Source organism: Mustelus asterias, chromosome 26, assembly GCF_964213995.1.
Source record: "Mustelus asterias chromosome 26, sMusAst1.hap1.1, whole genome shotgun sequence".
Classification (NCBI taxonomy): domain Eukaryota; kingdom Metazoa; phylum Chordata; class Chondrichthyes; order Carcharhiniformes; family Triakidae; genus Mustelus; species Mustelus asterias.
In genome coordinates, this window is record NC_135826.1 from 16,345,938 (window position 1) to 16,361,698 (window position 15,761).

Sequence of the window (15,761 nt, forward strand, 5' to 3'; positions counted from 1 at the left end):
AATCGGCCAACTTTCCCTCTATCCCACACCTCCTCACTTTCATCATAAGCCGACCATGGGGGACCTTATCAAACGCCTTACTAAAATCCATGGTATATGACATCAACTGCCCTACCTTCATCAACACACTTAGTTACCTCCTCAAAAAATTCTATCAAATTTGTGAGGCACGACTTTCCCTTCACGAATCCGTGCTGACTATCCCGGATTAATCCGCATCTTTCTAAATGGTCGTAAATCCCATCCCTAAGGACCTTTTCCATCAATTTACCAACCACCGAAGTAAGACCAACCGGTCTATAATTACCAGGGTCATTTCTATTCCCTTTCTTAAACAGAGGAACAACATTCACCATTCTCCAGTCCTCTGGCACCATCCCCGTGGACAGCGAGGACCCAAAGATCAAAGCCAAAGGCTCTGCAATCTCATCCCTTGCCTCCCAAAGAATCCTAGGATACATTTCATCAGGCCCAGGGGACTTATCGACCTTCAGTTTATTCAAAACTGCCAGGACATCCTCCCTCCGAACATCTACTTCCTCCAGCCTATTAGCCTGTAACACCTTCTCTTCCTCAAAAACATGGCCCCTCTCCTTGGTGAACACATGAAGAAAAGTATTCATTCATCACCTCGCCTATCTCTACTGACTCCATACACAAGTTCCCACTACTGTCCTTGACCGGCCTTAACCTCACCTTGGTCATTCTTTTATTCCTCACATAAGGATAAAAAGCCTTGGGGTTTTCCTTGGTCCGACCCGCCAAGGACTTCGCGTGTCCCCTCCTAGCTCTCCTAAGCCCCTTTTTCAGCTCATTCCTTGCTAACTTGTAACCCTCAATCGAGCCATCTGAACCTTGTTTCCTCATCCCTACTTAAGCTTCCCTCTTCCTTTTCACAAGACATTCCACCTCTTTCGTGAACCATGGTTCCCTCACTCGGCCATTTCCTCCCTGCCTGACAGGGACATACCTATCAAGGACACCCAGTATCTGTTCCTTGAAAAAGTTCCACTTTTCATTAGTTCCTTTCCCTGACAGTTTCTGTTCCCAACTTATGCCCCCTAATTCTTGCCTAATCGCATCATAATTACCTCTCCCCCCCTTGTAAACCTTGCCCTGCCATACGGCCCTATCCCTCTCCATTGCAATAACAAAAGACACCGAATTGTGGTCACTATCTTGTCAGAGAGTCAATGCAGACTCGATGGGCCAAATGGTCTTCTCCTGCACGGTAGGGATTCTGATTCTCACAAAACTCCAAAACATTTGTCAAACATGATTTCTCTTTCAGTAACCCATGTTGACCATGCCCAATCATATTATTATTTTCCAAGTGTCTTGTTATCACTTCCTTGATAATAGATTCCAACATTTTCCCTCGTACTGATGTCAAACTAACAGAGCTATAGTTCTCCACTCTCCCTCCTTTCTTAAATAATGTGATTACATTTGCTGCTTTCCAGCCTGTAAGAACCTTTCCAGAATCTATAACATTTTGATAACCACCAATACATTCATTATCTCTATAACCACCTCCTTCAACACTCTGGGATGCAGCTCATCAGCCAAGGGATTTATCAACTCTCAATCCAATTAATATTTTGCGCACTACCTGTTTATTAATCAATTACCTTTTGTTCTTCATTTTCACTGGTCCCTTGTATTTCTAGGAGATTTCTTGTATGTTCCTCAGTGAAGGCAGACACAAAGTAACTGTTTAGTTTCTCCACCATTTCCTTATTCTCCATAAATTCTCTCTCCATCTATAATGGACCCGCATTTGTCCTTGGCTAATCTTTTCTTTTCATATACCTAAAGGAGCTTTTACAGTCCACCTGTATGGTTTATTTATTCAGTATTAGTGTCACAAGTAGGCTTACAATAAAACTGCAATGAAGTTACTTTGAAAATCCTTGAGTCGTCACACTCCGGCGCCTGTTCGGGTACACTGAGGGAGAATTTAACATGGTCAACGCACCTAACCAGCTCATCTTTTGGACTGTGGGAGGAAACCAGAGCACCCGGAGGAAACCCACGCAGACACGGGGAGAACGTGCAGACTCCACTCAGACAGTGACCAAGCTGGGAATCGAACGTGGATCCCTGGCACTGTGAGGCAGCAATGCTAACCAGTGTGATGCCGTGCTGCCCAATGTTACTCGCTAGCTTGCATTCATATTCTCTTTTCCCTTTCCTTATCAGTTTCTTGGTTGTTTGTTGGATTCGGAATTGCTCCCAATCCATGGGCTTACTACTTTTCCTGGCATCCTTATAAGCCACTTCCTTTGATTTGATGCAATTTCTATTTTGTTATCTATGATTGATTCATCTGTCCCATTCAGGTTTTGTGCCTGAGAGAAATGTATATTTGTTGTAGATTATGTAATACTGATTTAAATACTAACCAGTACGTACCTACCATCAAATAATATATTTCCCCAATCCACCACAATTAAATTGTCCCTCATCCCTTCATAAATTCCTCTGTTCAGATTTTGGACTCTAGTTTCAGAATGAACTATATCACTTTCAAACTTAATGTAAAACAGTATCATATTATGGTCACTATTGCCTAATGGCTTCTTTACAGTAATGTTATTGATTAATACTTTCTCATTAGATAATACCAAGTCTAAAATAGCCCTAACCATAGTTAGTTTCTCAACATACTGCTCCAGAAGTCCATTTTGTACGCACTCCAGGAAGTCTTCCTCCATAGCATTGGTGCAAATTAAATTTAGGGGCGTGGATGGGGCAGAGTTTGTAAGGAACATCCAGGAGGGCTTCTTGAAACAGTATGTAGATAGTCTAACTAGGGAAGGGGCCGTACTGGACCTGGTATTGGGGAATGAGCCCGGCCAGGTGGTCAACGTTTCAGTAGGAGAGCAGCTCGGGAAAAGTGACCACAATTCAGTAAGCTTTAAGGTACTGATGGATAAGGAAAAGTGTAGTCCTCAAGTTAAGGTGCTAAATTGGGGGAAGGCTAATTACAACAATATCAGGCAGGAACTGAAGAATGTAGATTGGGGGCAGATGTTTGAGGGCAAATCAACATCTGGCATGTGGGAGGCTTTCAAGTGTACGTTGATAGGGATTCAGGACCGGCACATTGCTGTAAGGATGAAGGATAAGTATGGCAAGTTTTGGGAACCTTGGATAACGAGAGATATTGTGAGCCGAGTCAAAGAGAAAAAGGAAGCATTTGTCAAAGCCAGGAGGCTGGGAACACACGAAGCAAGTGTGGAATACAAGGAAAGTAGAAAGAAGCTTAAGCAAGGAGTAAGGAGGGCTAAAAAGGGTCATGAAAAATTATTGGCCAGCAGGATTAAGGAAAATCCCAAGGCTTTTTATACATATATAAAGAGCAAGAGGGTAGCCAGGGACAGGGTTGGCCCACTCAAGGACAGGGGAGGGAACCTATGCATGGAGCCAGAGGAAATGGGCGAGGTATTAAATGAGTACTTTGCGTCAGTATTCACCAAAGGGAAGGACTTGGTGGATGATGAATCTGGGAAAGGATGTGTAGATAGTTTGAGTCATGTTGAGATCAAAAAGGAGGAGATATTGGGGTTCTTGAGAAGCATTAAGGTAGACAAGTCCCCAGGGCCTGATGGGATGTACCCCAAAATACTGAGAGAGGCAAGGGAGGAAATTGCTGGGGTCTTGAGAGAAATCTTTGTATCCTCACTGGCTACAGGGGAGGTAACACAGTAAGAAGTCTCACAACACCAGGTTAAAGTCCAACAGGTTTATTTGGTAGCAAAAGCCACTAGCTTTCGGAGCACTGCTCCTTGGGAGTTCTGTTCACAAACAGGGCATATAAAGACACAAACTCAATTTACAAAATAACGGGTGGAATGCGAGTCTTTACAGGTAATCAAGTCTTAAAGGTACAGACAATGTGAGTGGAGAGAGCGTTAAGCACAGGTTAAAGAGGTGTGTATTGTCTCCTGCCAGGACAGTTAGTGAGATTTTGCAAGCCCAGGCAAGTGGTGGGGAATTACAGATAGTTTGACATGAACCCGAGATCCTGGTTGAGGCCGTCCTCATGTGTGCGGAACTTGGCTATCGGTCTTTGCTCAGCGATTCTGCGCTGTCGTGTGTTGTGAAGGCCGCCTTGGAGAACGCTTACCCGAAGATCAGAGGCCAAATGCCCGTGACCGCTGAAGTGTTCCCCAACAGGAAGAGAACACTCTTGCCTGGTGATTGTCGAGCAGTGTTCATTCACCCGTTGTTGTAGCGTCTGCATGGTCTCCCCAATGTACCATGCCTCGGGACATCCTTTCCTGCAGCGTACCAGGTAGACAACGTTGGCCGAGTTGCAAGAGTATATACTGTGTACCTGGTGGATGGTGTTCTCACGTGAGATGATGGCATCTGTGTCGATGATCCGGCACGTCTTGCAGAGGTTGCTGTGGCAGGGTTGTGTGGTGTCGTGGTCACTGTTCTCCTGAAGGCTGGGTAGTTTGCTGCGGACAATGGTCTGTTTGAGGTTGTGCGGTTGTTTGAAGGCAAGAAGTGGGGGTGTGGGGGTGGCCTTGGCGAGATGTTTGTCTTCATCAATGACATGTTGAAGGCTCTGGAGAAGATGTCGTAGCTTCTCCGCTCCGGGGAAGTACTGGACGACGAAGGGTACTCTGTCCATCGTGTCCTGTGTTTGTCTTCTGAGGAGGTCGGTGCGGTTTTACGCTGTAGCGCGTTGGAACTGTCGATCGATGAGTCGAGCGCCATATCCTGTTCTTATGAGGGCATCTTTCAGCGTCTGGTAGTGTCTGTTGTGATCCTCCTCATCTGAGCAGATCCTGTGTATACGGAGGGCTTGTCCGTAGGGGATGGCTTCTTTAACGTGTTTAGGGTGGAAGCTGGAGAAGTGGAGCATCGTGAGGTTACAGGGGAGGTCCCAGAGGATTGAAGAATAGTCAATGTTGTCCCTTTTTTTAACAAGGGTAGCAAGAATAATCCAAGTAATTACAGGCCAGTGAGCCTTACATCAGTGGTAGGGAAATTATTGGAGAGGATTCTTCGAGACAGGATTTACTCCCATTTGGAAATAAGTGGATGTATAAGCGAGAGGAAACATGGTTTTGTGAAGGGGAGGTTATGTCTCACTAACTTGATGGAGTTTTTCGAGGAAGTGACGAAGATGATTGGTGAGAGTAGGGTAGTGGGTGTTGTCTACATGGACTTCAGCAAGGCCTTTGACAAGGTCCCTCAGGGCAGACTGGTGCAGAAGGTGAAGTCTCATGGAATCAGAAGTGAGCTGGCAAGGAAGATACAGAACTGGCTCAGTCATTACCTGTAAAGATTCGCATTCCTACCATTATCTTGTAAATTGAGTTTGTGTCTTTTATGCCCTGTTTGTGAACACAACTCCCACTCACCTGATGAAGGGATAGTGCTCTGAAAGCTTGTGCTACAAATAAACCTGTTGGACTTTAACCTGGTATTGTGAGGCTTCTTACTCGGTCATAGAAGACAGAGGGTAGCAGTGGAAGGGTGTGTTTCTGAATGGAGGGCTGTGACAAGTGGCGTTCCTCAGGGATCAGTGCTGGGACCTTTGCTGTTCGTAATATATATAAATGATTTGGAAGAAAATGTAACTGGTTTGATTAGTAAGTTTGCGGATGACACAAAGGTTGGTGGATTTGCGGATAGCGATGAGGACCATCAGAGGATAGAGCAGGATATAGATCGATTGGAGGCTTGGTCGGAGAGATGGCAGATGGAGTTTAATCCGGACAAATGTGAGGTAATGCATTTTGGAAGGTCTAATAAAGATAGAAAATATACAGTAAATAGCAGAACCCTTAAGAGTATTGATAGGCAGAGGGATCTGGGTGTACAAGTACACAGGTCACTGAAAGTGGCAACGCAGGTGGAGAAGGTAGTCAAGAAGGCATACAGCATGCTTGCCTTCATCGGCTGGGGCATTGAGTTTAAACATTGGCAAGTCATGTTGCAGTTTTATAGCACCTTAGTTAGGCCGCACTTGGAATATAGTGTTCAATTCTGGTCGCCACACTACCAGAAGGATGTGGAGGCTTTGAAGAGGGTACAGAAAAGATTTACCAGGATGTTGCCTGGTACGGAAGGCATTAGCTATGAGGAGAGGTTGGAGAAACTTGGTTTGTTCTCACTGGAACAACAGAGGTTGAGGGGCGACCTGAAAGAAGTCTACAAGATTATGAGGGACATGGACAGAGTGGATAGTCAGAAGCTTTTTCCCAGGGTGGAAGAGTCAATTACTAGGGGACATAGGTTTAAGGTACAAGGGGCAAGGCTTAAATGAGATGTACGAGGCAAGTTTTTTACACAGATGGTGGGTGCCTGGAACTCGCTGCCGGGGGAGGTAGTGGAAGCAGATACGATAGTGACTTTTAAGGGGCATCTGGACAAATACATGAATAGGATGGGAAGAGAGGGATATGGTCCCTGGAAGGGTAAGGGGTTTTAGTTCAGTTGAGCAGCATGGTTGGTGCAGGTTTGGAGGGCTAAAGGCCCTGTTCTTGTGCTGTAATTTTCTTTGTTCTTTCTACCCAATCTTTATGTAAATTAAAATCTCCCAATATTACTGTATTATCCATGTTACAGGCAGTGCTAATTTCCTGATTTATATTGTGTCCAATATTACCACTACAGTTTGGTGGCCAGTAAAAAAAATTCCGTCATTGTTTGTTGCCTTAACTCCACCCAAACAAGCTGATTCCACATCTTAATCCTTGAATCTAAGATCCTCTTTCACTGATGTACTGATCTCGCCCCTTATTAATAGTCCTTTTCCCCTCTGCCTAGTCTTCCTAAATGATGAATATTCCTGAATATCCAGTCCACAGTCCTGGTCACCTTGTAACCACACCTCTGTAATGGTAATTCAATCATCCTCATTGACCTCGACATCTACCTTGTTGCGAATGCTGCATGCAATCAGATAGGGTGCCCTTAACTTTGTCTAACATTTAATACATTCCTGATCCTATTCGATACTTGCCTTTATTTCGTCTATCTTTTAATTTTGATTATTACATTGATAGTGCATTTGTTAAGAGAAACTGTTTCCTGTGGCTGAGAAGTCAATAACGAGAGGGCACAGATTTAAGATGATTAGCAAATCAGCCAGAGGCCAGGGGAAGAGCAGGGTATTGTGACTAACTGAGTTACTCTTTGAAAGAGCTGGCACATGCTTGTTGGGCTGAATAGCCTCTTATACTATTCTATGTTTCACTGCATGTTTGAAAAGGATAAAATCTCCTTCCAAAAGGAAAGGTAAAGAAAGGAAATAAAACTCAATACGAGGGCTGATAAACGGACGGGTTCCTGCCATTGTTTCCAACTGTCTCCTTCGGAGGGTGGGAATGAAGAGGTAAAAAGAGATGTCAAATGGTTCAGCATCAGTATTAATACTGGAATGGATCCATAGCTCGGTGAAACTGGGAGAAAAATGTAATGAGTGACACAGGAAATCATCCAAATTGTGACAGAACCTCTGCAAGTAATAGCAACACCCTTTCCCCAGAATCTAACTGATCAGACAATGTCTCAATGACAATAAAGTCACTGAGTCATGCAGCACAGAAAAGGCCCATCGATGGAGTGAAGTTTTTTAATGCAGAGTGAAAGGGTCAATAATCACACACGTTTTAAAAAATCACATAAGCTGCAAGCTGTATCTCAGTCACATTGGGAAAACCATGTGAAAACCACAGATCTTGATTAAAGCAGACCCAGATAAGAGTCAAGGACCATTTAATTTGCCCAGTAAAACAAGGAACAATGAAAAGAGAGGTTGATATACCATTGGTCAGAGATATAGCTATCATTGCTTGATGATATTATAATTAGGAAGACATGCACAAGTTATAATTGGACAACTATACCTTTATGTATGCATGATGTAAACCTAATCGATAGTTGTGAGTGGATATGAATATAACTCTGTGCAAAGGTAAATCTTTGATTGATATATGCTAATTATTTGTAATCGAATTTGAAACTATAATTGCTTGTGTATTTCCGAATTCTGCACTCTGACTGGTCTTAATGGCTTAGTCGGAGTCCGGTGATGCTACAGTTGTCAATAAATCATCTGAAACCAGTCTGTGACTTTGTCTGGCTATTTGAAGGGAATGATAGTTTTAGCAACAACAACAACAAGCAAAACATCAAAGCAGTCCTGCACCACAAAGTTCAGGAATACAGTTGCACCATAGAAAGCATTCTTTCTGATTGCATCACAGCTTGGTATGGCTCCTGCACTACCCAAGATCACAAGAAACTACAAAGGGTCACGAATGTAGCCCAGTCCATCACACAAACCAGCCTCCCATCCATTGACTCTGTCTACAATTCCTGCTGCCTCAGCAAAGCAGCCAACATAATTAAGCACCCCACGCACCTCGGACATTCTCTCTTCCGCCTTCTTCCGTCAGGAAAAAGATACAAAAGTTTGAGGTCATGTACTAACCGACTCAAGAGCAGTTTCTTCCCTGCTGCCATCAGACATTTGAATAGACCTACCTCACACTAAGTTGATCTTTCTCTACACCCTAGCTGTAACACTACATTCTACACTCTCTCATTTCCTTCTCTATGAACGGTATACTCTGTATAGTGCGCAAGAAACAATGCTTTTCACTGTATGTTAATACATGTGACAATAATAAATCAAATCAAATCATACTACTGTAACATACATAGTTAAATAATGTGGTGTGTGATAAGGGCGTGACATAAAGGCAGGATAATTATTCAATGGGCACAGGAATATAACTGATATCTCTGACGGTGGCTGAGGGGTTTTCCACCTCTCCACCCATTGCTGGTGCTCACCTCCAACAGCAAAGCAAGACTTTGGTTTAATGATAACATTCCTATCATTAGAGAGCCATAGAAACCCTACAATGCAGAAGGAGGCCATTCGGCCCATTGAGTCTGCACTGGCTCTCTGAAAGAGTGTCTTGAATCTTCTTGGATCATTTGTTTAAATTGAGCCTTCACTCATGTGAGACTTCCTGGAATGGGTTTGCGTGATCATGGATTCACTTCCACATCTCCGTGGGATATTTGGTTAATCCCGAGATCATTATAAGTTTTTTGCTGTGTAAACACTTGTTTAGTTTCTATTCCTATAATCTCATCTCTTGTTGGAAGGTCTGTCGGGAATGGTCGGATTTCTGCTTGCCAACTCACTTGTTGCTGCGTCTTCTGCAGAGATCTGTTCTGAAACTCTAACTCTGTAAAGTGATGATGTGGAGATGCCAGCGTTGGACTGGGGAGGACACAGTAAGAAGCCTCACAATGCCAGGTTAAAGTCCAACAGGTTTATTTGGAATCATGAGCTTTCGGAATGCAGCTCCTTCATCACTCACAATTGTGATGGGTAACTCATCTCCTGACTCTCCAAAGCCAACCCGTTTACAAGAGACAAGTCACTCTCCACTTGCTTGGATGAGTGCAGCTCCAACAACACTCAAGAAGCTCAACATCATTCAGGAATAAACAGTCCGCTTGATTGGTACCCCTTCCACCACCTTCAACATTCATGCCCTCCACCATGAATGTAGAGTGGCAGCCGTGTGTACCACTTACAAGATGCACTGTAGCAACTCTCTAAGACCCTCCAAGTATAGAACCTTCCAAACGTGTGATCTCTACCATCTAAAAAATAAGGGCTGAAGGCGCCTGTAAATTTCCCTCCAAGTCAATCATGAGTGGAAATATATTGCTGTTCCTTGACTATCACTGGGTCAAAATCCTGGCAATCCTGCACCCCATGAACTGCAGCGGTTCAATGCAGTGGCTTAACATCACCTTTTTATGAGTAATTAGGGGTGGGCAATGAATGTTGGCCTTGTCAGTGGGGCTTACCGCCCATGAATGAATAATAGAAAATAATTATTACATTGTGACTTATCCACTTTCAAACAGATCAAACACAAACTAATTGAATGGTGGAATAAGCTTGAGGAGCTGAATGGCCTCTTCCAGCTCTTGTGTCCTCACAACCAGTATTGCAATGGAACAGCTTCCACTCCAATACCTCAATGTTACAGGAAGTGAGGCAGAAACCTCTCGTGCATTCATTCACGTCGACAGGGCATCCATCATATTTCTGGTCATCTTTGATTTGATTTGATTTGATTTGATTTATTATTGTCGCATGTATTAGTCGACAGTGAAAAATAATATTTCTTATGAGTTATACAGACAAAGCATATCATTCATAGAGAAGGATAGGACAGAGTCCAGATTGTAGTGCTACAGCCATAGCTAGGGTATAGAGAAAGATCAACTTCATGCGAAGTAGATCCACTCAAAAGTCTGATGGCATCAGGGAAGAAGCTGTTCTTGAGTCGGTTGGTACGTGTCCTCAGACTTTTGTATCTTTCTCCCGACAGAAGAAGGCGGAAGAGGGAATGTCTGGGGCGCACAGGGTCCTTAATTATGCTGGCTGTTTTTCCAAGGCAGTGGGAAGTGTAGACAGTGTCAATGGGTGGGAGGCTGGTTTGCATGATGGACTGGGCTTTGTTCACGACCGTTTGTAGTTTCCTATGGTCTTGGGTAGAGCAGGAGCCCAGACCGAGCTGTGATACAACCAGAAAGAATGCTTTCTATGGTGCATCTGTAAAGGTTGGCGAGAGTCGTAGTGGATATACCAAATTTCCTTAGTCTTCTGAGAAGGTACAGGCGTTGGTGAGATTTTTTTAATTATAGTGTCGGCAAAGGGGGACCAGGACAGGTTGTTGGTGACCTGGACACCTAAAAACTTGAAGCTCTTGACCCTTTCTACTTCGTTCCCGTTAATGTAGACGGGGGCATGTTCTCCACTAAGCTTCCTGAAGTTGATGATTATCTCCTTCATTTCGTTGACATTGAGGGAGAGATTATTATCGTCGCGCTAGTTCACCAGATTCTCTATCTCATTCCTGTACTCTGTCTCGTCATTGTTTGAGATTCGACCCACTACGGTGGTGTCATCAGCAAATCAAGCTGGGGAGAGAGAGGGGGGATATCTCTAGCCAGTTCCAGGGAGTTCCAGGATTTTGACTAAGGGATGATGAAGGAATGGCAATGTATGCCGCTCCAAGTCAATGGCCTGTGTACATTGGAGGGGAACTTGCAGGTGCTGGTGTTCCCACGCACTTGTCCTCCTAGGGCGGAAATTTCATAGGGTTCACGACTGTATCCTGTGAATGCTGAAGCAGAGTCTCATCACACAACGGCTCACCAGTCTGACTTTGTGTTCCCTCTGCTACTTGTCCAGGTAATCTCCATGTGTTTGAGTCCTGCCTCCAGCCTACAATAATTCACAGGCGAGACACGAGCTGGTTGGAAGGGCTTGTGTGAATCTGCACAGCGTTGGAAAGGAAGGCATCGTTTGTAGTGATACAGGGACATCTATTGGCATTTGAGAGAACTGCAAACTGAAAGCCCTGAATGTGTACATACATGCTCATGCTCACATATTACATACACACAAGCACACAAACGCAAGCACACACACACACACAAGCTCATGCACATATGCACCCACACAGATCACATACAAATAGAACTATGGCAAATTCATTAGGTCATGATGTGGAGATGCCGGCGTTGGACTGGGGTAAACACAGTAAGAAGTCTCACAACACCAGATTAAAGTCCAACAGGTTTATTTGGTAGCAAATGCCATTAGCTTTCGGAGCGCTGCCCCTTCGTCAGGTGGAGTGGAGAAATGCTCACAAACAGGGCATACAGAGACACAAACTCAATTTACAGAATAATGATTGAATGCAGTCTTTACAGATAATCAAGTCTTAAAGGTACAAACAATGTGAGTGGAGAGAGCATTAAGCACAGGTTAAAGAGATGTGTATTGTCTCCAGACAGGACAGCCAGTGAGATTCTGCAAGTCCAGACAAGCTGTGGGAGTTACAGATAGCGTGACATGAGCCCAAGATCCCGGTTGAGGCCGTCCTCATGTGTGCGGAACTTGGCTATCAGTTTCTGCTCAGTGACTCTGCGCTGTCGTGTGTTGTGAAGGCTGCCTTGGAGATCAGATTGGGGTCAGCAATAGTGAACCCAAGTCACTAACATGAACAAGGCAAAGGTTGGGGATGTGGGTGGAGGCAACCATATTCCTGTGGTAATATTTAGATTGGCGACTGGAGTCGTGCTGCTGTCAAGGGTTACCACCTATGTGGGCGGCACTAGTATTATAAAGAAAAGGGATTTTCAGAATGAATTAACAGAACTATGTGTCACCTGGAGAGATTACAGCAGCCCATTAACTTTCATATCAATTCACTTCATATCAAGAGAATTATTGCCTGTTTTAATGTTTAACATGGCTTCTGTTTTAATCAGTTGAAGCTGGAAAAAACTGACCATTTATATAAAATCAGGATGTCCCCAAAGGGCTTCACAACTTATAAAAGCAAAATACTGTGGATGCTGGAATCGGAAACAAAAACGGAAAATGCTGGAAAATCTCAGCAAGTCTGACAGCATCTGTGGAGAGAGAATAGAGCCAACGTTTCAAGTCTAGATGACACTTCATCAGAGCTAAGAGCAAAAAGAATCAGCAGAGATTTATATAGTATGGGGGGGAGGAATGGAACAAAGGGAATGTAAATGAGGATGCAGAAGGCTGAGGTGCTAAAAAATGTCCATTAAGTGACCTGTACTTCTGTTCTGCCATTCACACATTCTGATCACTTAATGGACACTTTTTAGCACCTTCTCAGCCTTCTGCTTCTTCATTTACATTCTCTTTGTCCCATTCCTTCCCTCCCTCATATAATATAAATCCCCGCTGATGCTCTTTGCTCTCAGCTCTGAGGAAGAGTCATCCTGACTCCAAGTGTTGGCACTATTCTCTCCCCACAGATGCTGCCAGACCTGCTGAGATTTTCCAGCATTTTCACAATTGTTTCACAATTTATAAATTGCTTGGTTGAATCCTCACTGTGATTATGTTGGCAGTAAAGATCCAGAGAAAGCGTGAGGAAAGCAGACTCTGTGGAAGATGGGAATTTGAAAGAGCCAGGCTGGTTTGGAAGCTGCTTCTAGGAAAATTCCCTGCAGAGAGGCTGAGGTGTTTCATAATATTTGTAGTAACTGGAGGCTCCAACAACAGAGTTTATTAAACTAATGTAACTATATACAAGATAATGATCTGACAGAACGCATGCAAACATTGACACTTTTCTCCTCCCTGGCTCCAATGGAAGGTCCTCCCCAACCTAGAATGTGCCGATTGTCATTCCCGATTGTCCTGACTTCCTGTGCGGCCACTCCATAGGGTCCAACCCAATCATGTGACCACAAAAGATTGCCCCTTTAAAGGGGCCATGTTACCACACTCATGATGCTTAGTTTTGTCACCAAAGGTTTGGCATTTTCCTGCTGGGTATCTAGCAGTGCCCCATCACTGCCCCAACAATAAATAACAATGGCTTGGTCTGGGATTCTTGGAGATGAGGGCAACTTGATTATGGGTCAATTCTGCAGTGCTGCTGACCATCCAAATGTAACCCTTGATACCTGTGGCTGAGAGACAATAGAATCTTTTCAGTCGCTCCCAGGCTACACTGTCCTGGCTTGAAATGTCAGTATTCGCTTAAAAATCACATGAAATAAGAAGAAAAATATGTGCATTTATATAGCACCTTTCACAACCTTAGGAGGTCCCAAAGCAGTTTACGACCAATGAGGTGAACAAAGAACGAAGAACAGTACAGCACAGGAACAGGCCCTTCAGCCCTCCAAGCCTGCGCCGATCACGTTGTCCTAGCTAGATCAATCGCCTGTATCCCGCTATTCCCCGTCTGTTCATGTGTCTATCCAGATAAGTTGTAAATGTCGTTAACGTGTCTGCCTCAAACACCTCACTTGGCAGTGCATTCCAGGCCCTCATCACCCTCAGTGTAAAAAACTTCCCCCGCACATCTCCACTGAACCTTTCCCCCCTTACCTTGGCTGCCCCCTTGTGGCTGTCATTTCTGCCCTGGGGAAAAGCTTCCAACTATTCACCCTATCTCTGCCCCTCATAATTTTATAAACTTCTATCAGGTCTCCCCTCAGCCTCCATCTTTTCAGGGAGAACAATTCCAGTTTAGTCAATTTCTCCTCATAGTTAATACCCTCCAAACCAGGCAAAACATCCTGGCAAACCTTTTCTGCACTCCCTCCAAAGCTTCCACGTCATTCTGGTAGTGTGGTGGCCAGAATTGGACACAATATTCCAAATGTGGCCTAACTAACGTTTTATATAACTGTAACATAATTTGCCAACTTTTATACTCGATGTCCCAGCCGAAGAAGGCAAGCGTGCCATACACTTTCTTCACCACCTTTTCCACCTGCGCTGCCACTTTTAAGGATCTGTGGACCTGTACTCCCAGATCTCTGTGTGTGTGTCTACGCTAAGGTGCTTTTGAAGTGCCATCATTTTTGTAATGTAGGAAGCAAATGTCTTCAGCGCCTCATTAAGCAGGATCTCAGACACCTCAGCATCAAAGGGAACCTTGGTACCAATGTGTTTCTCTCATACCATCCTTCACAATCACCTTCGTTCATTTCCGTTTTTAACAGCAAAATACTGCTCTTTCATATTATCAGTAAAAAGTCAGCATGAAACTGTGGGAATTGTTCAATTTTAATGTACTTTAAAAAAGAAAACTTGTCATCCTTCTCCTATAATGTCTACAAGTGACTCCAGTCCCAACGTGATTCATTCTTACCTTCTCAGAGATACCCCAGCTGATCAATGAGTCAAATCCTCAATGTTTCCAGCAGGCTATCCACCTCCTTTTCAGCCAAGCATTAAAGTGCAATAAATATTGGTTTATTGAATGTAAAATATAGAGCTACTCCCTTTCCGGACTTTATGCTTCTTAGTTTAGTTTGCTGTCAAGTTTCTTTTTCGAGCCGATCTGGAAAAGATTGCTGAGCTGCCAGTAATCAGCTCCACTTTTCCCGTTAAGTGGATCTAAGGAGCCACAGGAAGGAATAAATGTTTGAGCATTCCTTTCCCAACTTTCCAACTCAGACACTGAGTAAAAAATGTGGTTAAAAGATTCTGTGATGTCCACCACAGTCAAATAGCTCCACGTGTGAGTTCACGTCGGCACAGTTTGAACATAAACCAAGTCAAGGGAAAAGGAATGAAAATGAATGGGATTTGTTGGTTCTGCCCCGGGATTGTAGTCCCGGAGTTTGCAGTCTTGGGGATCCCAGCAGTGAGCATTGGCCAGGGGGTGGCCACAGACTGTAACAATATATCCCCACCCCCTCCCAGCCCGGTGTCACTGTATCCCCACCCCCTCCCAACCCTGTGTCAATGTATCCCCGCTCCCTCCCAGCCCTGTGTCAATGCCCCAGCTTATTCCACTTTCATTGCAACATCCGCAGCTGAGTTCAGACTCCGAGCCCGGCACCAAAATTATTCTCTTTCCCCACTCAGCTTTTATTAAAAAACACCTTTGCGATGGCCGGGAATCGAACCCGGGTCAACTGCTTGGAAGGCAGCTATGCTCACCACTATACCACCATCGCAGTGATGTGGAACAAAGTGAGAACAAGCTTCATATCCACAGTCAGACCTCCCCTTGTGCTCAGTGGCTGCAATCAGCATTTCAGCTCCATTGGGGCTGGAAACAGAGTTCCACAAGTGCCTTCAATCGCTAGTAAAGCCCCCACAGCAACCTTACCCCCTACAAAACCCTACCCACCTCCACAACAACCCTCCCCCCACAAAACCCTACCCACCCCCACAACAA

The 15,761-nt window shown here is 44.3% G+C and overlaps 1 non-coding gene across 1 annotated transcript; it reads right to left on the reverse strand.

Moving 5' to 3' along the window:
• Positions 1–15,465: 15,465 nt before the first annotated feature.
• On the reverse strand, positions 15,466–15,537 carry trnag-ucc (transfer RNA glycine (anticodon UCC)). Its single transcript has one exon. It is a non-coding gene; the product is annotated as a tRNA-Gly (tRNA).
• Between the last annotated feature and the right edge of the window lie 224 nt (positions 15,538–15,761).